The following is a 26,774-nucleotide window of genomic DNA, read 5'->3' as shown; positions in this document are numbered from 1 at the left end:
GCATCCGGAAGTTTTTTTCCAGTACGTCACCGGGGCATATAGATATCGACGGTGGGAGAAATATTTTCAGTGGGCCCCCTCACTCCACAGACAAGGCTTAATCTTTTCTCTGCCTTGCCGAAATCGGCGGTCCGTGTGCATTCCCAACAGCCGCCATGTACATTTTATGTTTATAAAGTACTAGTGATGTCTCACGCTAGAGAGCATGATGTCAGATGTTATATGTATCAGAGTTTCATGTGTAACCCACAGATACTAATGTATGTTGTGAAGGGTAATCTGACCCGTCCTAACTAAATCAATGTCTAACACTGGTTTATATTCTTGGGTCCCCACCTTCTCAATCCCTTCTCTAAGTGGGTGTCATCTTGCCTGTTGGTGACCTCTGTATCAGAGCCTGAATGATCCCACGATGACACCACGTGTAACAGAAGGCCTAAAAATGGTGCGTTCAAGGGTGTTTATTTTAAATTAGGTCACTAATATGAGGATGTGATGGCAGCAGGCTGAAGTGTGGCACACTAAGGGCCGTCCCTCTGTCGTCTCCCATGAGTGTCCCGCCTCCCTAACCCAGGTATCCCTGTACCACAGGTTGGAAGCTAGCGATGGGTAATCCCTACTGTCTATAGTTCTAGCTAAGGTAGGGGCCTAAAAGCAAAAGCATTGCCTGTCTAAACTCCCTCCAGGGATTTTCTAGAGGTGCCCTGACCTACCACTCCCCCAGGATTCTCAAATATAGGAATGAATGGTTTACTGGCACATATCAAACACCCTGGTTCAGCCTCTGGAACAATCGCTACCTTTCTTCACATTTCCTTGTCTTAGTGTCCTCCTCCTCCTCTACTCTCTCTTCTTCCTCTCCCTTTCCCGTCCTGTCTCACTCATTCCGATCGTCCTTCCACTCTCTCTCCTCTCGTCTGTCTCTCAGATGTCCCCAGTCTCTCTACTCTTCTTTCTTCACTCAACTCTCCTCTCCATTCTCCTGTTCAACCTTCTCTCCCCTTTCTACTGTGCTGTACTATCCTTTCTACACTCTATTCACCCCTGCCTTCTCCCACTTTTCTTTCCTCAGCCTTATCAACTATATTCTCCTTCCTTCACACTTCTCTCCCCTTCTGCTCTTCAGTCCCTTCTCTCCTTTCCGCTCTGTCCCTCCTCTCTCCTCCCCATTCTCCTCCCTCCACTCTACTCTTCCATATACTTCTTTCACTCTCTTACTCATTCTCTTTGCTCACACCCACTTATCCTACTGCACTAGCTTACCACTCTTAACACACTCTACCAATCATGCACTCATTCACAGCCACAGCCTTTTAATCAGTTACCACAAACTCTCTTACAGCCAACACCTAACCTCAAACATGTTCCACAACAATCTCTGAATTGCTCCACTCCACTTTCCTTCTTTTGCTTTGTTTCTCTGCCTGGTCTCACCCAAACACGCTCACCATGTTTGATTCTTGAGGGATTTTATTCTCTTCCCTTCTCTTTCCTCCTTTATTCTTCACCCATTGGTTCTCTTCAGCATATGGCTGCTGGATCCAATCTACCTCTCTGGTTTTCTGCAGTCTCTTTAATGTGGGCTTCTGAAGGTCTGCTGCCAACGCAAAGTTGCAGTGATTCTAGGAATAATGGGCTTCACTGGACCGGCATAGAGGATCTTATTTCTTCAGCCGAGCCAGTGGTCGTTTCCCATACCGTGTGCAAGCCCCCTCCACAGCCTTCTGGGACCGGTAGCCCTGGAAAAAGAACATGACTGGTAGCCCTGAAAAAGGAAAGAGAGAGCATGGGCAATAATGGGGTGCAGCAGGCATTGGGTGACACACTGGGATATCTTTTCTAACACACATGGCACACATGGCACGTAAGGGGGTTTTAGGGACTGGGACCCCCAAGACCCTTCGTCCCATTTCTGGGAGGCAGAATTTTTATGCTCCCTGATAGGGTCATGACCCTGACCCTAGGACAAAATCCACTGCATCATGGATAGTTATGTTACAAGAATGTAATAACAAGAGAGACTTTCTTTGTGATTAGCTTGTGACTGGTAACTATGATTGTAAATGCAGAAACAATATATAATTTTGGCCTTACCAAAAACCATACATTATAAACGGAACACTTTTTACAGACTCATTTTGGCAGATAATGCACAGTAAGATAAAAAGATTTTCCCAAGATCACACCTTTTTAATTAAGTGGTGAAGTCGAGCTCAGTCTGCAAAATAGGCCCTTGATTGACTACATCTTTCAGCTGTAATAAATACCTTAACCAGACACATACAAACTCAGAAATAAGTTAAACAAGTTTGACTGTAGCTTAATTTTTCCAATTCTGAATGGAAGTATACAAACGACAGAATGAAAAGAAACGAATTAGGCAGTTTTAAAATGGGCTAAAGGTTATTTTGTGGTTCTGCTTAATTGTTGTGAGAAAGAACACAGATTTCAGTAAGAAACTGGAGTTGCAAGGGGGCTCACAGATGAGGAAGTCCCCATCAGCTCTTATCATCCAAACATTAATGCTAATTGCAAGGTCCAAATGCTAGGTGCTGGGGCATTTATTTTTGGAACACATCATCCTCATATCACAGTTCTAGAAGTGGGCAGGGCCACCTGGAGAGCGAATCCCTGGGAAGCTGCACAGGGTGGCCCATTCTTTGTCCGGCCCTGTTTATAAATAAATAGATGAAGTTTACATTGGCACCGTGACAATGCTAGCCCATATTGTGGGTGAGCCATAAACACAGTGATTTACAGTTTGAATGCTGGAATGAATTGTGGGCACGTAATCATAAAAGTGATATAAATAGTCAATGTTATCGTATATTGTAGGCGCAACGTCATGACATTGTTATAAAATTCTCCTGTGTGCTGGGGATCTGGCATCAAATGGATTTTTCATTTGTTAGCCCTAGCGAGCAAATTATAAGTTATTTGACTTTTACCCCATTTTTCTCAAAACCTTTGCTGTACAATAAACCACTTCAATCCCATTATTTAAAAAATGTTCTCTGAGGAGAGACATCCCAAACTCCCCTATGTTGCTTGGGGTTCCCTCCCTATGCGCAATCACTCTCACTCATTACTGGCAAATATCAACCCCATCCTGTGAAAGCCACCAGTCCCCACTGGCGTTCTTAATTATTTGAACCATAAACTGTCCTTTTTATTAGTTCTAAAATGTTGTTGAGCTTTTCATTTAATATGAATGAATGCACCAGATGCATGTTTGATTCATGTATGATTTTGTGAGATTAGCAGTATTATGTAGCCCTTCTTCAAGAATATATTTCTGTAAACGTGTCACTTTGTCCATGATTTATGTCCCTATATTGGATGTTTGGTCCCAAATTATTATAGTGATGGTCCAGTATTTGTTTTGGTACCAGGTCACCATTGTAAAAAGCAACAAGGGGTTAATATTCGTCTACATCATAAAGAGAAAATGCAGACCTTTATCAAAGACAAATATATTTTGCACATAAACAAACCAGGATTCCTCACTAGCAATATATACATTATGCAGGCTTAGCCTCCAGCTCCTTATGGTGGCAGACATAACCTGTTTTATTCAAATAGTTGTAATAAAATAGGTATTGACAGGCATAGCCGCAACAGTACACATAGTTAGTGCATACATTGATGATTGGGCAATGCCACATTGAAATTAGTGTGTCATGTAATAATGTTTACTTTCATTTCACAGCCATAGCCTGTTTTAAATATTTCACTACATGTTTTCCTTTTTGAAGCTGTACCCTGGTTCACAGGGGGTTAATTCTCCTGACTTCCTGGACCTGGGCTGTGACATCACTGAGGTTTCATTGGTCAGCTGCCTGCACTGCGGTGAGGGACCTCAACCACAGAGGGCAGTGTTGTACTAGGAAATTGTGTAACAGGGGAGGACCCAGAATGAGTGACAGCTTTAGGAACCAATTACAGTTCGAAACTGACTGAATTTGACAGTTGGAGCTGAAAGATTCTCTGTGAGTTCAGTTGGTGGCTGAATCTGAACAGAATATGTCCTATGGCTAAGGTTTCTTCTGTGAAAGCCTCCTGGGGCTTCCTCCCCAGGGAGGAACTGAGCCTCTAGAATAGAATACAGATGTTTTATCTTGCTTAATGTTTGACTGGTAGGACAGAGGGCGAATGAGTGGGGTTTAGCCCATGCCTAGCCCCTGGTGAAGGCTTGAAACCAGTGAGCTGTAGGAGAGTCTGACTGGAAAGATGACTGTCTAGGATAGTATTTAGCTTTGATAAAAGGAGAACAGAGTGTCAATTTGTTTTTCTGAGAGAGTGTCGATTTCAGCAGCCCTCTAGCCCCCAAAGAGTATCCCCTCTTATGTTCTTAGAGGGGGGTATTTTAGCAATCCCCAAAACATCCCGTGGCTTTCAGTTTTTTCTTACCTCTTTGTAAATTATTTTGTCTCAGCAGTGGCCGTGTTTTTGATGTTTTCATGTTGAAAGCTTAGCAGCTTTTCCTATGTGCCCTGATAGCCAGCATTTCATCCTTGCAAGTACCCCCCACATGTGCACACTGATAGAACCAGTGAAGTGCTTGAAGCGCTATAATAGCGCCTCCTCACGCTTGCCACTCAGGAGTGTCTATGTAGGGTTGTGCTATCTCGACTACAGGAGGAAGGAATAACTCAGGAAATATTCATCAGTGCCCCATTTAGCGCTGTCAAGTGCTGGGGAGTGTTAAGCACTTTATGGTGCTGTGATGTTCCCTGCAGGCAATATCTGGGTAGACAGAGTGTAGACGAAAGTATTTGAGAATGCTCTTGCAAATTGTGTTAGCAAGTTGCAGATCTGGGATCCCATGTACATTGTTTGACATTAGATTACACGACGCTGTACCTCATGGCAACATTTAATGTGAAATAAAGCATCAATGGCACGCAGATCTGTTAGTTATTTCTCTGTGTAGTGGAATTGCTGTTCATTATTATATTGTACCCTCATGCTTTGCTGTACGGGTTAGTATTGGTGGTCTCATGCTTTAAGGTTTGCTTGCACCGCACCCAGTAACTTAACAGGTGGAGGAATTGTATTAATTTCATTGAGAACTCCAGTCACTTTTGTTCTGTTCCTCTTCTGGTCACCAGCTACTAATGCACCTTGAAAGCCCTGCCTGCCACATGGGCGCTATTAATACAATCTAAAAAGCCACTACCACAAATGTGTGCTCTCCTCATTTTATTTTGTAGAAGTCCCTGTGTGATTTTACTCATGTTACGCTTACCTTCTCATAAATGAACCCCCCCCCCCCCCCGGAATAAGCCCTAGGCGACTTCAACGCTTACAGGTTTATTCCTAGTCACTGTGCATGTAGCAGTATTTGTGGGATATCTGTATTTATATATTGAAATTCATAAACCACATCATCCATGCAGTCATTTTTCAATAAAAACTGCTATAGTCACAAAACGCAAAGCATGCCATTTAAGTGGATTTCCTTTTTTTTTTTAGCCCACCCAGTCTATTCTGACTTTTATTCCTCCATACATTACTGATGTCACATTGTTTTTTAGTAAGCAGAATAAACCTCACCAATGAGCCTTCACTAGCCACATGGGGCTCCCCATCATACCATTTAATTCCTCTGTTTTTCCACCTGATGTCTTTTCCTATAGCCTCTCTTCACAAACCATATTGCGCTGCAAAAAAAAACCTATTTTTTAAAATCTCATGAAACCTACAAGAAAAAGATAAGCCAACAATTTCGACATTACAGAAAATGACAATGTTTTAAAAATCCAAAGCAACATACATTATTGGGTCCCCACACTATGCTAAGAAATGTCCTGTTTACACATTAATATATGTGAAAGACACTATATTTATTTATTTATTTTAACATTTATATAGCGTACTGAACCCTACGGCATCTAGGCGCTTTAAGCTTAAGAAAGTGGTTACATCAAGCACAGAGTGCAGTAGTGTCCAAATACACAACTTTGAAAGCCAGACCTCATGTTGCAAGGCGCTTACTTCAATGCGTGCAGTTACATATGGAAAAGTCCAGGTAGAAAGACAGCTTACAGTGGCCAAGTAAATGCACATCGGAATCACATTCTGTGTGTGTACCAAAGATAATTGGATGAAAAGATCTGGGCGAGGGCAATACTGTGATCTTTCATTTCTCATCCAGACACACATGTTATAGGTCAGATTAACTCTATTGTTAGGGGTAAAACCAGATCCAACCCCTCAAAAGTCCACCAAAACCCATGGTATCCTCGGTACTGACGGGTCATCTTAAGCACTTTTGGTGCACTGACACCTTTGGGGCCTCACTCAACAGAATCAAAACATATAAGAGAGCTAGAGATCTAGAATATCTGGTCTTGGCCAGCCTCCCCCACCCCCAATTAAAATCACAACCCACAGCTTCATTTGCTGCCTCACAGCGATCAGAATAAGCATGGGTAACAAAATGATAGACAAGTAGCATTTAAAGGCCACCATTAGCAGTCTACGTCAAGGGTACTTCTGTTCTAGCATAGCTACAGGACACCTTTCATCAATAACAGCCACAGAGAAGGTATACCAGCCATAGTATAGACGCCGGTCACAGATGATATGAAAACAATTCACATATTCCACAATAGATAGATGACTCTAATTAGTGCTTAAGCATGGATTTAGGAAAACAATTGGAAGTCATGAGAAAGCTACACATACCAAAGCATACATAGTGGATGAAGAGTAAATGCTACCAAGAAGGTGTCAGTATCTAGATAGATTGAGATTTGAAAAGGGACATGGCTTTCATGTAGTGTTGACATTAGAGAGCAAAGAAACAAGGGGCTGTGGTGTTCCATTTATCAATGATCACTATTATAGAGGAAGCAACACTATATATAGCTAGTGAAACCATGAGTGGGACTCATTATCACAAATATGTTAATAGGTGACACTGGGATGTTCACCCACTCTGCAATCTCTGCAATTTCTGCACTTTACCACTTTGTTTTCTAGTTCTTACCATGAGCTAAATTAATCCCATTTTATAGAACGGATTTAGGAATTACACAAATAACATAACCTACCATGACCATTTTTTAAACAAAATGTTATAAAAGCGTATTGTGCAAAATAGGATGATTCTAGCTTTACTGTCTCCTTCATCAAGGGAAGTATATAAGTGCCAGCATACTAATTGATGTGATCTTAAAAGATTGTAAATGGGTTTCTCTTTTGTATTTTAAAGCTTTAAATATGCCCAAAAAAGGCTTGTGAAATTGTTATGTATAAATGTTCAGATAAGCTTTTAAATTGTATAAAAAAGCAAACCGTCATTTTGTGCCAAATAAGCAATTGTCAAAATATGCTTGCCAGAGGCATGCAATATCTGGTCCACTCTCTTCTGTCTAGAACCCCTTCCGCTCGAATGGCTTAAATAAAAATAAAGATCTGGTAATGGGCTAAAGAAATGTGAGAAGGCAACATTTTTCACTGAATGCAGCACAGTAATTTCAGTGATGCAAGATGATTTGTCCAGGATCACAGTATTGTCTGCAGGCAAATGCAGGATACAAGCATGAACGCTCTGGTTTCACAATTTTGAATTTGGATATCTAAATACCTCGTCAGACTAACACTTTATGCTCATCATTAGAGGTGGATGCCTAGGTTTGTTTAAACTCCCCACCTGAACAAACCAATTTCTAGGCCTTCACCATATTGATGCCATGTTTGTTTTTATAGCAATCACTGGTGCAGGTACATTGCTGATAATAGCAGCTGTTGTGCTACAGAAGAAAGTACATATACACATGCAGGTCTGAGTCAGCCCAACTGGAATTTGGTATTGTGATGTTGCATATGAACACAGATCTCTGCAATGAGTGCTTAACACACAGAGCTATCTTCTGAGCCATCATTATGCATTTCAACTTTGGCTATTGCACATGATCCATATAATCACCACAGAAAGGTAAGAATGCTATAGGAGTTATCATAGTGAACACACACAATGTACACCACAGTGAACAATGAAAGCATTACAGGATGAATTGATCAGAGCAGAATGTACTTGTCAACAACAGACAAGCCATAGGTTTAGATCCTCAGCAGCACACCATAAAATATCCTGACCTATGCTATTTAAGTTTGGTGAACAATGGGAGCTGACTTATTTAGATCAGGCAGCCTTGTGGGGCTCTCCCATAAAGACATCTCTGTAGTGATGAGGATGAGTTTGGAACCTTGGGGTGGACCCCTTGCTCACTGTGCCTCGAGAGGCAACGCTTCACCTCACGGATGAGGCCCGACTGGGCTGAAAACGCGTCTGGGTTGCTGTTGGTACTCTTGTTCAGAGGAGAATAGCCTAGCATTTTGGTGCTATACTGCACTTGTGAACATTTTATTTTAGGTTACAAATATGCAATAACCAAAATCATCATATTACACTATACAAAATGAACTATATACAACATTTATTTATTTTTGTATTTGTAGAGTGCACTACAGCCTGCGGGCATCGAGGCGCTATGAGGAAGCGTAAGCAGGCTTGATTCAGGGTTACAGGAATGCGGCCCAAACATAAATACTTAGTACAGAGAGCTTAGTTACAATTATCATCATCATCTGTACATTCAATAACGTCCCCAACAGAACCGCCCTGCCCCCACCCCAGGTTCACAAAAGGTACATCATAACTCTAGTACATTGAGAGAAACTTCCCCCAAATCATCTTAAAAAGTGCAAATTTCCTTTCCCTTCTATACAGCGCCCTCTCCACCTCTGCCAAATTATGCATTTCAGTGATCCAGACATCAATCTTTACAGATATAGCAGTCTTCCCGCCAGATAAGGTCAATTCATTGCACCTCTGAACACCCATTTGATCTGGCATATCGAGAGCCCATCCAATATCTCATCACTTCCCAGCACAAAAGTTTTGAAATCAAAATCAAATCTCTCTTCCAGAACCTTCTCACAGATCGTACCCAGCTCCAGCCAGAATCCTCTCACTCTCCTACAGTCCCATAACATGTGCTCCAGGGTGCCCGTTTCATGCACACATGCTCAACAATAAGAATTGCCCATTACACCTCTCTTCCACAGCTGCTCCGGGCTCCAGAGAATCCGATTCAAAATCTTAGTCTAACGAGATCTTTCCGTGAGCCCCAAGGAACAAAGTCTAACATTCACACACATTCTTGACCAGAGCTCCTCCGAAATATCACTTCCAATCCTCCGACTCCATTCTTCCCTCAAAGAGTCATTGCCTTTGTATTCTGCCACAATCAATCTGTAAACTCGGCTGGCTAAACCACCTTCTCGCAACTTAAGTTTCATGGTGAACAAATCCAAATTCAGCCTCGCCTCCACATTCACCTCACCAATAACGCTTCTGAGTTTCCGATAATCTGAGATATTAAATTTAGAAATGTTAAAGTGTATCTGCATTTCTCTGGCTGTCATCCATTTTCCATTTCTAAAAAGAAATCCACATTATCCAAACTGATGCCCCGGGATTCCTAAGCGTGTCAATTCTCAGAAATTCATTCAATTTCTTCCAGGAACTCCTCAATCCCGCAAATAAGGGATCTTTTACACAACCTGACCTCCAAACAGAGGTTAAAATCGCCCTAGGCGAGAAAGGACTATTATAGCTAGTCTCAGCAATCACCCATTCATCCGGTTCGGGTTCTAGGAAAGCGGCCAAGAATTGGGAAATAAACCCCTAACCCACCCTTTGACAAAGGTAATTGCAATTTACAAAGTTTTAATCTCGGTGGTTTTTGGACCCAGAGGAAATTTTGAAGGAGTCTATCAAGATCTTTCCAATACTTCATGTCAATATTCAGTGGAATCATGCTCGGGCATAATTTATCCTAGGTATTGAGACCATCTTGAGAGCATTGACCTTCCCCCAGAGGGAGAGATGCAATAGACTCCATCGCTCCAAATCCTGTCTGAAATCATTACAATTTTTTTTTGGGAAGTTCTCCTTTACAAAATCAGTAATCCTCAGCATAATCCATACCCCCAGATACAACAACTTTTCAACACACCACTTAAATCTCAAACTTGATACATACTGGTTATCACAATATGGCACAAGAGGCAGCACTTCCGACTTAGCCCAATTTATTTTGTAGCCAGAACATAGATGAAAAGATGACAATGCAGTATGATGTGATTCAATTATGTGTGCTTATAAATACCTGGTACTTATTTGTGCAACCTCAAGCAGTGGACAGATTGAGTTGACCTCTTGGCTTTAGGCTTTACATCTTCTCGGTTTTAGGGGTCCTTGTGTCGTTTCATGCTTTTCCTTTTCCCCCACCCATTCCCAGCATACAGTCTAATATTTGTATTGTATTGTTTGAAGCGTGGACCTAACTCAGGCGCAGCAGAGCGCTCTACAGTGTGTGGGTAACCGGTATTTAGGCTGGCATCTTTTAACAATAGCGCAGTACTGTGAGGTCTGTGTGTCGGTATGTGCGTCCATTGGAATTAGTCCTAGGTCAGGTGTTGTTAAAGGAACCATATTTTGAGAGATTTCTGAAATTGGAGATGGAATAACTTGTTTGGACATGCCGTCTCATTCATGTTTAAGGCGCCTGGTTTTGTGGTATTTATTTATTAACCATTTCCGTCGGTACTTGTCCATATTTATTTTTCAGTCATTTCTTCTCTATTTATCCATATTTACTTTTTGCTATTTAAAGAAATAACTCATAACAGGTATTTTTCCACATTTATTTACATGAAAAAACACAGTAGCACTTGGATGCCTTTAATGGCAAGCTCCCAGGGCTGCATTCTTGCACATCAAGTCAAGGGCTTCATATCTGCAGCCATTGAAACAACTTAAAAAATGATTAAGTTCCTTTCGCAACCTTCCTCTTATGTTGCTTTACGCAGCCATTGACCTGCTATGCATGTGTGGAAACTTAAAGACCCAACCAAGAGACGTGCATTTCCATTTTTATCTGGTTTTTGCAAATAAATACTGATAGGAAATATAGTTATTCCCGTAATAATCTGTAAAAATCATTTAAAAAAACGGAATAAAGGGAGCCCTATTCATGTTACGCTTTGTTGTTAGTCTCTGCAAAATATCATAGGAGGAACCCAGATATTAAAACGGGAGGGCAGTGCCGGGAATACAATACAATCATTGACACATCAACGCTCTATCCTAAAGGAAAAGTGTGTCCTTTGCAGAGCCTGTTTAAGTGGGAAATCTTTGCAGGTTGCTGGTTTACCCTATGGATGTGTTTATGTAAACCCCTGAGACATGTCATTCATATTAGGATTATTTTTTATTGAAGGTAGTATTTTTGTATGAGTCAGTTAAATATATTCTATGCTACTGATTTCAAAGGGTTGGCTAATGGTTGGATTTAATCTGGAATTGATTTTTGTATTTTCTGTGTAATGATATATATATATATATATATGTATCTTAAGACTGTTTTTTCTTTAACAGTGCGAGTGAGAGGCACTCCCCCGTTCTTTGAAAATCACCAGGAAATCAGTTTTCATTTTTTGAAAAAATGTCCTCTTTATTATGCAGACCATGCACAGCACATGACTGTCAATAAAAACCATCTCAAATGTGGTGCTCCATAATGTATGGCTCCAGTCGATGCGTTTCGCGGTTTCCTCACCGCTTGTTATATATGTGTAAGTCTATTTTTATTTATGTATGTTACTGGTTGTGCAGTGTCTTAACACAGTCATTGTCACACTTTATAAATAAATGAACAACATAAAAAACTATTTTCCACTACACAAAGAGCCAGAAAAAAGTGTTAAAACCTAAACAGTCTAGTAGTACATACATTTCTTAATCCATGTTTTCTACTTTTTTATGCACGCAACACATGTACTGTCTCATCCTAACTATTAACATCAAATGTTAAAGTATACAAAAACTTTGCACAGATGATATAATAAAAACCTTTAAAATATGATAAACATGTCATGGTATTCTTCATTTTAATGGTTCCTTGTCTCAAACAAGCAATCCAACGACATGTCTCAGCGTGCATAATGTAACTGAGCTCTTGTTGAAGCGCTGTATATCAATCAATCAATATTATCTTTATTTCAGCCAGACCCATAAAAGATTGCACACACAAATTTCAACACTGTCATTCAATACATAATTAATAATAACAGTTTAAAATGCAATGGCCAGAATACATACATTGTTAAAGAAGGATTTAATAAATACATGTAAAAAAATTGTTCTAAATTTTGTTACAAAATGAAAAGGAACCATAATCCATAAAACCTGTTAAATATCACTCAGACATAAAGTATAAAAGAATAAAGACAGCTCAGGATGATTTCCTGATGTTGAGATTGGAAACCACAAATGTTCAGTATTAAAGTTTAAGTTTTAAAGTGCTGTAGTAGCAGCAAATAAAGAAAGATAATGCATAATGCTCGCCTTCTGTCTTGTTATAGAATGTAACCAGGTCAGAGGTCTGTGATGTATAGCTAGATCTCTGCTTCAAGAGGGGTCCTCAACTATGGCCAAAGCATATCCTTTCACACTAGGCAGTCAGATTTTCCCTCTGATCCAGGTGGCGTGAGGCAGCACCGGCAACAATACTTGTTTCTAGCCCGCCAGTTGTCTAGTTCAAAAGGATTTCTTGAGTCTGACAGTACCTTGTTAGATTAGGCTATGTGCTACTGCCAAACTATTTTGATAGGCCATGCTATTGAGTAATAAGGGGTTAACCCATGCTATGTTACTTATTGCAATTCTATGGTATGATGTGTTGTTATACTATGCTGTGTTTCCTTTTGTTATGTTTAAAATCCAGTGCAATCATAGGTTATGCTGTTAAGTTATATTTGACATGCCATGCCTTGCTATGCTATGTAAAGTGGAACGGAGTGGTGAAGAGAGAAACAATGAGGAAGATTGTTCATGAGTAGTGAAATGCAGGGAGAGTCATAATGAAAGAAAACAGCTGCTGAAACAGAAGAGAAACGATGTGTGCAATAAGGGAGAGGTACGACCCAGGATTGAAGTTGGCTCCACCTACTATGATATTGCTGTCTACATCAGACATGCCTACTACAGCTACACGGCAGCTCTGCAGGCTCATGACAGCGTTGACCTTTGAATTCTTGTCTGCTTACGCCTCCTATTAAAAGGGCCATGAGCTACCTCCTCAGTACCAGTTTGCAGTGTAAGGAAAACATGGCATTGCTATATTTAGATTGTATACATTTCTATTTGCACACCAAATATCATATTAGCAAAATAAAATAATGCACAGAAAGCAAGGCCCATACCTACCTTTGTTTTATAGACAACAAAAAACAACCTTTAGGCATGCATGGACTCAATCCTAGCCATCAGCGATGACTCAGTGACTGCCAACCTCAAAACATAAAAGCACTTGCATCCATATACTACATTTAGAAGTGGGCATCCAAAGTGCACAAAGTCAGTATTTCTATATGAATGGCTCTTGAGTGAATGTAAAAAAAGGTCTGCGCATTTCAAAAACATCGGACAACTAATCTTCCTCTCCTACAAGTTCCACTCGAAGTTATAACCGGGAACAGGATGTCGCACAGGGCTTGTGACAGGGTATTCTGTAGGGTGCCCAAAAGGGACTGTGTGAAAGGAGTGTTTGTCCGCCCACCCTTCCCAGACCTGATTCATGTGTGCAGCCATAGAACCAGTGCTTTTGGCATGTGTGGCTTTGGTGAAGACTTTTGCTTTCCTTCAAGTTGCCTCAGTTCCAGTGTTCTATGGTGGAAGCGCCAGTGAGAGAAGCACTCATTCGAGTCTCCCAGCTCCACCTGGCCCTTTTTTCTATTTCAATATTTATGTTCGGCCTATCCTCTGATTATAGAACATGTCTCAACGCTATAGTTTCAGGCATGCTAAGTGAACGGCAGCCATGAGTAATTTTTAGGCCTAGCACTGTCTTGACAACATAATGTGGGGTATTGCAAATATACGGCACAGACTTCTGCACAAGCCAATGGTTGTCATAAGAGGAAAAGTATTTTTGAAAAACAATTTGGTCAATAATTGATTACGAAAATCTATTTTATTGAACTAGTTTCAAAGAAAATATCTTACTCTAGCTACATAATAAGTTGACGTTTGTAGCCGATGCTGGCTGTGAATTTCTCTTATGTTCCATATTTGATATTTTGCCATGCTTGATAAGCGTTTCTTCTGCATTAGACTGCAAAAGACTGCCCTCTAGGTGAAACAATTTTTACTTTTATTCGGTTTCCGTTGAGGGCAGATTTTCTTCTAAAAACCCAAACTCCATTGACTTTTGTTGTAGCATTTTTACCACTGTGATCGTGGTGTGTGAGGAGTGGGTATGGTTAGTAAATAATGGTCCTGAGGTCCTCCTGTCAGTTTCTTTTTATCTTCTTCAAATTTTGTTTTTGTCTTTAAGTTGTATAGACATTTTAGGTCCCTGTTTTTAGAAGAAAATCTGCCCTCAACGGAAACCGAATAAAAGTAAAAATTATTTCACCTAGAGGACAGTCTTTTTATGACATATAGCAAAGTATTTCTGACCAAAAATCCTTTGTTATCTTTTAGCAAACTAATAAAATAAAATTACCCGGATCTCATTGTGAGACTAACATTAAAGGCCAATCATTCAAAATGGAACTTTCTAGCTAAATAAACAGTTTGCATTTCAGAACATTCCCTCCTGATGAGCCACCTGCAAGTGGTGAAACGTGTCGAGGAGTTACTTTCTGAGGATTTCTGTACAAAGTGATTAAGGATTTGTCACCAAGTTATGATCCTATTATTGGGCTGAAATTTGAGACTTTTTCATAAAGGGGCTTGTTAAAGTTCAGCTAACATATGCATAATAAGTAGACAGAGCCAGTGAGTAGGTGTATGGATTACAAAGAGAATCCAATCCTTTTATTAACATATAATTCTTTTCTTTTATAAGATTTTGTTGCAAAAAGGATACGTCTTCAGGGAGTTCTTTGCGTCTTCGGCTTAGGAGCATTCAGTTCAATATGTTCAGGTAAGTTCTATTCCTCTTTCAAAAATTATTTGGCTCTAACACCTTGTTTCTTCAGAATATTTCTTTGTCTTTCTTTGTCTTTTGAGCCTTTCTATCTTTTCACCTTCAACAGTTCTTAGGCACCTGCTGTGTCTTTCCTTTCTCTGTTTTAAGTTCTATACTAGAGCTTAGTACCATGTCTCTTTTCTCTTGTGTGACAGTAGCCTCGTCTCAGGCACTTAAAAGTTCCTTCTCAGTCTTTACTCACACTGTTCTTCTTCTAACTCTAAGCTTGTGTTGCCTTGCTTTCCTTTGTCAGACAACCAGTTCAACAATTCACAAGAGAGACTTTTTAGTTCTCCTATTCTCCCCTAGTATGCTCAGGTAGTATGTTTATAATGCAGCTCGAGTTGTGGATTACTCCTCCCCTTTTATCACTTGGCATACAGCACCTTATGTAATCAGAACCTTCCCAGCTTTAGCCTCACTCTTGCATTCGTTTTGATGCGCTTTAAATGCAGACTGTACAATTGTTGCAAGAGGATGGATTTCACCCACCACCGATGGCACTGACAGTTTCTCCCCTTTGACAACGAATACCTGCTCTCACGTTGTTCGGCTCGCCGACAGCATAGTCCGGCTTCTTCCCGTCTTCCAATCAGCAACAGCAACCTCGTACCTCATCAGCTGTTCCTTTGACGAGCGCGGCGGCGCCTCGTCTTTGCTCCTCGATCGGTCGGCTGATCACAGCTTCAGCTCTTCTGCGAGCGCAACGGCGTCTCGCCTTTACTCTGTGATCGATCAGCTGATCACAACTTCCACTCTTCTGCGAGCGCAACGGCACCTCGCAATTAATCTAACAGGAAACTGGTACCCACAAACAGGGTTCACTTTTACTCAACTTCGGGTGATTCCAACAGCTGTTCGGGGCTTCTCTCTGGCTCTCAGTAAGCCCAGCTGAAACCGTTATTTTCGACCTCCTCCGCCTCAACCCCTGTCTCCTAGCAACAAAACAACAGAGACATGTCCAGATTAGAGGAAAGCCCATACTACACAGCTCTCCCTGTGTAAACACTAAAAAAGGACTGTATTTCTCCCATACACAAAGAGAAGTACTTCCTTGTTTGCAATGTTATAACTGCAGACGTAATTACCCACTTCGTCACAGGGCTTCAACAAGAAAGCAAAGAAAGATTGATTGCACGTTGAGACTTTTTTTCTTTACCAAAGTATTTGCTGCAAATGTCAATTAAATATTTCAGCGGTGCAGCTCCAATTTTCTCTGGTGTACTTGCAAGTAGACGCACTCAACACACTCATATGGGAATGGCGGGGTCTCCCAGCAGGTTTCCGATGGCAGGTGATGATACTACAGGGCAGACTCCATCGACAGCTTCAGCCGACAGTGCAGTCTCATCACCAGTGACAGTTGATGCAGGATCGGAGCGAGAGCAGTAGTAGCCTGATTCAGCTCTGCAAGATCCTGTTGCCTTTTGTAGTAAAGAGAGATCGTAGTCAGGTAAGCTTATAACGTAGGTCTTTATAGTCTCTTAGGTATCATGGAAGAGACACTGGCAGCACCCCACCTGGCAGGCATCTACTCCAACCGTCAACTCACGAGCACACCCACGTCATCCCTCACACCAACATTCCGATCCTAGGAACGCGCATGCAATCCCACCTGATAAACATCACACTAGTTACAACACCTTTCAGTGCCAGTATCACTTCCGTCCATGCAGAGGACGTAGATGCATTTAAATTATTATTAATGGCTGATTACACCAAGCAACTAAATTACCCACAGTTAAGGTACTATGCTATCCTTTGAGCATGTTAAAAGTGAGACAAACAACCAGTGAAATGGCAGGCAACCTTTTATTCAAAGCATTTATGACATTCTCTCTGCAACTGTGCCCCTGTATGATTCTTGTACACAGTTGGTAGCCTGATTTGGGAGTGCATGTATGGCTATTTCTTACAAAACACAACATGGTCGATTACCCTGTTCATCCATATGCACATCCAGATGACAATCTCTGTTAATGACCTGCATTATTGCTCTTTCTGCTTACAAGCTTGTATGTGTCATATGAACTTATTGAAAACCTGTGAAGACAGAATAACTTTAGAAGAGTTCCGGGAATCCTGCACTAAGAACATTCCTGATTGAAGTAAATTATTAACTGTATATATAAATGGCCATCAATGTTTCCTGATGCTGGTATTTGTCTTTACTGTTGAAGATTTGAATGCCACATGTCATGTATCACAGGGCCCCAATGCTCTTCCTTGAAGTGAAAGCAAGAATACTTTTTTACATGCACCTGACAATATGCCTGTACTTATCTTTATTCATAGTGCGCTTACGCCTAAGAGCTGAACAAAGAACAAAGTGGTACAGTAATAGTAATGGAATATGACAAAGAATCACAACGTAGTATTAAGAGGATGAAGAAAGGAGACATGTTTTGAGTCTAATACAGAAAACAGGCAGTGGAAGTAGAGCAAATTAAGAGAGGCAGGGTGAAACAACGGTTAGTCTGCAGGCTATATGGGTGTATACAAGACTGTATTTGTCTTTAAGTAGTTTAGCCAAAGACCCCCAACATGTCCACCATCATCACGATCTCCAACCGTCACTCCCTATGATAAACAATCTCTCAGGACTTGCCCTGATCACATTCCAGAACCCTCTCCCAGATCCCACATGGGAGATGCATTACAACACAGGCAATTCCAATACTTAGGAGCAATCAGGGATTTTTGGGCATGGCAAGAGAGTGCAAAGAACTGCGAGGGAAGTAGAAAGAAATAACAGAAGAGAAATAGGGTGGAGAAAGGTCATGGAGAGATTAGAAGATAATACATAGGAAATTAAAAAGAAGGCGAGACTCAAACGAGAGCCAACACAGAGAGAGGAGAGCTGAAGAAATAGATGAGCGTGGAGGAAGAGAAAAAATAATACGGATAGATACATGATAGACTGAGCACAGTTGGGAACGATGATAAGTAGGGAGACCAAAAAACGTGCAGTAAAAAAGATGAGAGAAAGTTAAGGCAGAAATATGACGAATATTACGAATGTTGAGTAAGTGAACTTGACTGGAGCCGGCATTGGTGTTAATGTGGTGAGAAAGGGTAGAGTTGACGATTATTCGCCGATTATCTGCGGTACCAGAGAAGAATAACAGAATATGGGGCAAGAAAGAGCTGGGACAGGAGGAAAAAAGTGAAAGAAGAAAGAAGACAATGTCCTTCTTAGAGGGGTTAATATGAAGGAAACGAGAGTGCATCTATTGCTGGATAGCAGTCAGGCATGAGGAGAGGGAAGTATGAAGAGAACAGAAAAGTCAGAAAAGGAGAGGGGAACTTGTGTCGGCAAAAAAGTGAAATGAAAATCCAAATATAATAATTACGCAGAAAGAGGGGAAGTATAGAGGGAGAAATAGAGGGGGCGGAGAACACCCCTGGGCAACCCCCATACTGCAGTGATGTAGGAGGAGAGAGATCGCAAGACCAAGAAACATGGAAGGTGTGTTTAGAAAGCTAATGAAGAAAGAGAAGAAAGATCCACAGTGATCAAGTAGGATGAACATTGAAGAGTGTTTCAGGTGTCTAGCTTTAAGAAAGAGAGTTGGTGACATAAAGCAAAGCAGTTTCTGTCGAATGCAAAGGACATAAACAAGATTGCTGGAGGGGAAGGAGAGTGACTGCATCTAGTATTTGTCCACCTCATAGATCTGTGTCCATCTTCTTCATGCTATAGAATCAGGCTTTCCTAAGGTACAAGTTCCCTTTAATTGGGGTGATATTTGCAGTATTTTAAGATTAGTTTCCAAATCTTATGGTCCCAAACCTTCTTCTGGTTATTATTCACAAATGGGTTTTTTCAAGTTTGCCTAATTTATATCCTCCTGATCAGCTTCTTAAGAACCCTGCAACTCGGCTATATTTTCCTACCAGAGTCCTTCTGTGCTACACTAATCTTGGGTCTTTTTTTATGGGTATCAGGTAAGGGTAAATCTAATATCATATTTAGTAATCATTCAAATACCAACATGTTTTTTAATCATTCAGCCAACGCCGAATATGAAGCTGAATAGTTGCTTTATTTAATACATCACGTTCCAAACCTGAAAAAACGCTTCATTAAAAAAAGTATTTTAAGAATGTATTCCTATGCCACTTTGATTTCTCTTTATTTATATTAAAACATCATCCTTATTCAAAACATACAAGCCAGAAAATAATAGATTAACAGAAGTATAGTGCATAAGCAAAAGCAGCGATTCTGAAAGTGGCAGGCTTCACAAATGCAAACTGTCAGTTTGCAATATACAAAATTGACATTGCAATTTGAAATTGCCACTGCGAACATTGTAGCAACATTGTAACCTCTTGCAAGTTGTGTAAAGCAATAAACTGTGCACAACAAGTTGAATAAATGGTTTATTGCTTGTAGGGATAAGCTGGGTAGTAGAGACCCCCAACCATCTGCACAAGTAGACTGACTCCTCAAAGAATAACATTCTAACACAAAGCTCAGGATTGCTCTGATGTCATCAATAGCTAGGATTCCATCAGTAGAACAAGGAATGGGAATCAGATAACACATTAACATATAATAGAAAAGACATCAACATAACAAGTTGCAAGATAGGTAAGGTTGGCTGTGAGTTTCTCTCCATGTAGCTCACATGGAGAAGTACCAATGATTTCTGCTGGCCGCTCGCGCAATCTCAAAGCATTTAATGGTGACAATTTACAGTAGGTGACTAATTGCAAAGTCGAAGCAGTCCATGCAGGGCTGCTTTTACAGTGCATCTAGCAATCTGGCTTAAGGTGGGCAGGCAGTGATCTCCCAATACAGTACATTTTCTGAATTGTCCTTTTAAGGCGCAGATGTTGCCATACAATGTCACTGTGAATGCAAATGCAGCATTGGAGACCTGCTATTCCTTGAAGGCCTTCACCTACATTTCCTCTTTGCAATGCCACCCACCTGCAAAAGTGGCCTCATCGCACATTGCTGCTTTGCCCGGCACAACATTAAAATGTATTTAACAGGGCGAAGGATTGTCAGGATCACCGCACTACCATCAGGGCAGCCCATACACCTGTTTCCAGATGCTAGACCCGCTAATTGCTCAGGGAGAGCACGCTGAACTCTCAGACTCACTTCCAAACAGGAAGGCTGCTCATCAAGATCAATAGAGTTGGAACTGGGTCAGTTACATGTGTAAATCTACCCAGTCCCTAAACGCCCTAAGAAGGCACTTGTACTTTTTAACGTTTCTCATATCTAAGCCTTAAGTAACCTTGTACTGTTGCGCCCAGCTACCCAAGGGCTCGGTGCGCATTACCAAATAAACAAACAACAACAACAAAGCTGGCATGCGCATTCCAGAAGGGAATTAAAATACTTCAGCAGACAAATCAAATATTCCCCTTTCAAGGAAGGGCCTCTAAACATTAAATGAGGGCATATTGACTCTCCTCTTTTAGAATCAGAAATTAGCAATTCAGTTTTAAATTTGCAACATTTTTGAATGATTAGTTAGGATGGCCATCTACAGATCCTCATAATGCATCCTATAATGAACGCCTAAGTTGAACTAAGGAACCAGACCAAGAACTGCACTACACCATTTTAGGAGACTTTCCCCCTTCGACCCCCCCATTTACCCCCCCCAGCCTGTCGGCTGTTTGCAGAGGCTTCCAGGTATAGATAGAGAAGGGTTTTGGGCGTGGCAGTTTGAGGAAAAACAGTAAGAGAAGACTCTCTGAGCAATTCATCTGTTTCTCTTGCAGATCTCTGCAACCTAGTAGAATATCTGGTTTAATATTGTATCCACTAGCCCTTTACCCTTGCGTTGTGGAGAGTGTAGCAGATAGTCTGAACTGTCACGGGGGGTGTCTGTGGGTCCAGCGGCTATAAAGGACCACCGTCATTTGGGGCAAGACCTCACCACACGTTATCCTTTGCATTCCCCTGTTCCCTGTTAAGGGTAGGTTTCAGTTGGGAGTCCAAAGGAGTTGGGGCTGATCCTGTGTTAGTCACCAGTACATCCTACAAAATGAATACAGCACCTATTCTGATGCTGTACTTGTGTCCTTGCGATAGTCATTGCGACTATCCTAACAAACCAAGATACTGATATTTGTTCACAACCAATAATATACAATTGGGCCCAAGTGATAAAGAAAGCGCTGTATGATTGCTTGAGGTTGCCATCTTGAGGCAGATGAAAGCCGATTCTTCATCAAGGGTTTTCCCCCAAAGGACATGATGCCGCTAACACGTAGGTGCCGCCCACAATGATCTCAGTGGCAAGTTTCATCGGATGAACTATGCCGAGATAACCCCCAGGTGTGTTGGGACAGTCCTTAAGGGAGGTCTAAGGGGTCTTACCAAGTCCCCCAACAATCATCTGTGCACTGGAAATTGAAACTTCCCAAAACCAGGGCCACATGTGTTGGCAGTTTTGAATAGCCTGGAAGGAAGAAGGGCAACATTAAACACAAATCCTGTCAACATCGGACACAATGTGTATCTTTGGCACTTGGCTTCCGACGTGCAGCCTTTTACCCGTGTGCAGTGCTGCCTCAACACACTGGGGAAATATCAAAGAAAGCCTCTGGAAAATGTAAAAAGAGAAATGCCCATTTACCTGCATAGCTGCGGGCACGTCTGAAATCAGGCAAACAAGACACAGGAGTCAGGAAAGCAACAAAGATCACCACAGTGTCACACACTGACACATACATGTCAACATTCTCTGGCACCTGGGAGGGAGATCTTGCCAAAGAAATCGGGAGAGAGGAATTTTGCCATAGGACTGTATTGGGGATTTAAATACTTTAGTTGGGAGAAAGTAAAAAATGGCAATATTTTTTAATGGAAAATCGGGAGTATCCCGCCTAAATCGGGAGGGTTAGCATGTATGCTTACATGCCTCATGTCCTCTACACATTCAGTCCCGACTGACTCTCTTCCTCTACCCTCCAGGACACAGTCACTACAGCAGGGCTCATTACCGGTGTCTGGAAGTAGATAATGATCACATCGGTGTCTGGAAGTAGATAAGGATCACACCGGTGTCTGGAAGTAGATAAGGATTACACCGGTGAGAGAAGTAGATAAGGATCACATCGGTGTCTGGAAGTAGATAAGGATCACATTGGTGTCTGGAAGTAGATAAGGATCGCATGGAGAATGATCCAAACGACAAGGATGACAAGGAGAAGGATCTCCACGAGAAGGATGTCCTCGAGCACGGCGGTCCAGTTGATGTGCCTGTTAAAGTCGTCTCTTACACGCACAAAAGCAAAGGCGGCGGCTCTCACAGCGTTTCTCGCACTCCTGCGCTCATTAGGCATCTTTCCAACTGTAAAGTGGCCGAAAAATGCGTTGCCTGCTTAATGCACATGCGTGGTGTGCATCTCGGGATAGAGACGCACACTAACCAACCCTACTAACAATTTCCCTTTCTGCATACACCTCTCAAACTCCAAACCAAACACAACCAAACCTACAGCACAACAAACCGCACAAACTTCACTACACTGCAACAACAAAACAAAAACACACATAGTCTTGCACAACAGTACACGACGTCTACCGGCCGCAAACACCCCAGGCCCAGCCAACGGACCAACCGGGCTGGGGCTGCCAACAGCACATCACTGCTCTCTTGCATTTTTCCTGCTTCGTCCCACTAACTCATCCTCCCCTCCTTTTCAGAACTGCCAGAGCGCTAGGGGACCACTCCGGTGGTGATAGTGCACGGTACAAATGTCCTTTAACATTAACATTAACATATCCACAATACACCAGTTCACATTCTCTGACTCAGTCTACTTTCCATCACAATAGGAGATGCAAAGCCTCTCACTCTTAAAGCCACCATCATACATCACCATATAACAAAAGGCGCTCTGTCTCGCTCTGCACATACAGAACAGTGATCTCATCTTTCACACCAGTCCCTTTGAGGCAGACTGGCCGATAGTGGGATGGAGAGATTTCCAAATAGATACGTTTGCTTAAGAGACCAGTAGCAGTGGGGAAAATGCTGCCTGTCATGTTGCCACCATCTGACATGTAACTGGTTATTCCTCTTCTATATTGACCTAGAAAAAGGCACCTTATTGCTGCGAAAGCCATTCAATTTTAAGGAAGTGATCGAAAATCTTGTATCTAAAATACTGAATCCACTTTTTGTTTGAATTTCTCCTCCACTATAAGATCTTATTAACCAAAATATTGGCAATTGATAGCTTGTATAAAATAAACTTCTCGTTTACTTAACATTTTGCATACCTTTATTTTTCATTCTTCTTTTCAGTTTCATACTGCGATCTACTGACCATTTATATTCTTTCACCTTGAGTTATAATTGCAAAGTTTGATTTCTTAGAGAAAACACTGTATATACTCACCATCATACAACATTATTGATCGTAAATGATTTTATTCACAACATATAACTAATACCATTTAAACTTTTAAAACAATTAACAGTCCAAAACCCTATCTTTTTTTTTTAAGTCTGTGTTTGAATCCAGTCTGATTGCCTTGTACTTGTGTTCTTATAGTAAAATGAACGAAACATGGAATGCTAGACATGAAATATAATCATTTATGCTCAATGTGATATTTATTTCTGCAATACCTTTTAGTTTTTGTGTATATTCTGTACATTTTTTGTAGATTATGTTTGCACATTTATGCCACATATTTTTTGTAGCATAGATGTTTCTTGTACGCCCTGCTCCAATCTAATCACACTTGTCCAAACTGAAGGCTTGCTTTGTCCCATGGCTACATTAAGGCCATGATGCCATCCCCCAGCTTGTTGTTGGTTTTTGATGTTCCATGAAGTTTTGCTTCATAACAGTTCCACTAGTCTATTTTTATGTTTGGTTGCATTCTACCATAGCGTGTTTGGGTTCTGATCAATGTTTCCTCTATGTAATGTAAAAAGTTGGTCAGTTCTGATTCGTTATGCTTAAAATAGTGCTGGTTAATTATTGTCATGTAACCTTGAATGACCCCCTCCTTTGGTAGAAATGCTAATGAGCATAACTGTTTGATGTGGAATTGAAACTCACTATCGGAAATGTATTTATTCTGTAGCCCATATTTTTGTATGCTCCTCCACATGCTCTGGCTGAAATGAAAAAAAACAACCTTGGATTTCAATTTTTTGGGAAAGCAGACAAAATACTTTTGATTGCTGCCAATTGAAAATCCATGATGCATATTTGTGGTTGGCTCCCCGAATTTGGTATAAGTGACTTTAATTGCCCAAATGCTTCTTTGTATGCCCTTTCAGTTTTATTGCTCATCAGGATATATACCAATGGGAATAAAAATCACAATCAACTTTCCCATGTACATGATACAGTTGACTGTACGGTTTCGGGATGTTTTTAATGTGCCATTCATCATCCATGTTGTGCTCCTTGATAGTCTCTAGATTTTGATCAGATGCAAGTATCAAAAAGAGATTTTCTGATGATTTTCTGTCATATTGTAAACATTTTTCACCTTGTTTTGTGACTTTCAGATTTTTTGGGTGTAACCAATTCCTCCATATTTTGGGGAATTTTCGATTCCTTACTTTTGATGTTTCTCTTATAGATTATTTGCTGTTTTAATGACTGCAAACTCAGCATTTCTCCAGTAAGATGTGGCGGAAGCTCACCCAGATTTTCTCTTGCCCATGACCTGCAGTGCCAACTTCATTTAGTGCTTTCCGTTTCATATTATGTATTTTTTCCTTTACTTTTACCTTGCATGTATTTGGTTCATGATCAGGGATGTCATTCCACCAAAATGCCAGGGGTAGCAGAAGTGACATCACACAGCCTTTGACCTCTGATGACATCACAGGAAATGATCTAATTTGACCCCCAGCCCGTAGTGACATCACAGGAAGTGGTGGAACATGACATTTCACCCCTTGACAAAACAGGAAGTGGCATCACATAGCATTGTTCCTAAGTACACTAGGAAAAATATGGTTACGATATCACTATAATGTGATATACATTTCCTACAAGAATGGATCACCATATGTATCGTGAAATTCAGTGTGAATAGGCCCATATTACCAAATTACTATGAATATATGCAGATGTCCAAGTCCAAATGATAATGATATGTTATTATATAGCACTTATGCTTAAGCACTCTATATAGAAAAAATATACATACAATTTAACCCAACCTGTCTCAGAAGGAGGAAAGGTTGATTTGAGGTGTTTAAGAACAGACTAAATCATTGACTCACCTCCTGAACTGTGCCTGAAATAAACCTTTAATGCGTCTAGAACTTATTGTACCAGAAAGACAAATGATTTGTTATTCCCATTCTTTCTTATTTAGGATCACTGCTCAAAGTGTTACACTTGTGGAGCCCCTGTGGAGCCCCTGTTTTTTTTTTAAAACAACTTTATTTAGCTTTTCCGAAAATACAAGTTAACAAAGTAAAAGTTCAACAAATTAATAATCAAAGTATCAATAAAACATGACAGTTAAACTTAAACAACAAACTCAGATGAAAGTATAACCAAAATGATAAAATATTACCAATAACAGTCTGATTATCACACAGTATACACGCATTATATAATTATAAGTATTTACAATATATACAAAAACAAAAGACACTAGACACTACAAATACCCCTCCCCCTACCACGCCTCCCATTCCAAATTAAAACATACAATGCAATTAAAATCAGCCCTGACAACATTCAAGCATAAATCTCATTAAAAATACTCCAGTGTTCTTTATAAGATTCCTCTTTATGCAATGTATCAAACTTAATTTTCTCGAAACGTGATAGAAGCTGTACGTGCACTATCCATGTTTAAGAGGCCTGAAAAAAAAGTCAGCCACTCCAGAATAAAGAGCCACATGGTGCTGGCCAAAGCCCAGGAGCTTACATAAAAAAAAAGAAAAAGATATTTTTTTCTTTTCTTTTAGGGGTAGCAAGTGAGACATCAGGGGTCGCAACTGCGACCCCTGGCAACCACCAAATGACGTCCCTATTCATGATTATGAACCGTTGCACATTTAATCGGATCATTTACACTACTTGCCCTTCCTCTACAGTCATTATTTCTATATAATACACACTTCTGCCATATTTTTTCATTTTTTGTGCGTTCTTGACCATATATGTATCCTTCATGACAGAGTTACCTTTTTCTTTTATTTGATATAATATACTGTTACTGCTCCTTTTCTTTTTTATTTCTAGTAAAAAGTAAAATTTAAATATATTGTTTTATTCAAAAACATAACGTTTCTTTTTGAATTTCACATTTTATGAATCCTTCTTTATAACCTTTTCAAGACACATACCTTTTATTTTCTCAAACTGTTTTTCTTATATTTTCCATTCGCGATATGTAGTGTGTATATTTCAACATATTTTTATAAGCTTCCAATCGCACTCTCACTGCCAATGTTCACTTTCGCTCATAAAATACACTACGCACGGTATTTACTTCCTGGTTCGTGTCATAACACTGTTTCTTCTATACGATCTTGCGTGATTATGCGATTCAATCGTAATTTTACTTCCCGAAGACACGCTAAGGACAGTAAGAAAAATTATAACCCCTTACTTCTCGAGCAATATCCCATACAAACAGATTCTTCACATCTATCCCTCTGTACTACAGGCCCAGAGGGAACTGGAGAGATGGATTTCCTACATTAATTTCTGTGAGAGTTATCTTAGGCGAGGGCACTACAATCCGCAAAT

This window comes from Ambystoma mexicanum, chromosome 4p (assembly GCF_040938575.1).
Source record: "Ambystoma mexicanum isolate Mex_15411 chromosome 4p, UKY_AmexF1_1, whole genome shotgun sequence".
NCBI classification, from domain to species: Eukaryota; Metazoa; Chordata; class Amphibia; order Caudata; family Ambystomatidae; genus Ambystoma; species Ambystoma mexicanum.
The sequence above is the reverse complement of the archived record's forward strand: the minus strand, read 5'-3'. Positions refer to the sequence as shown.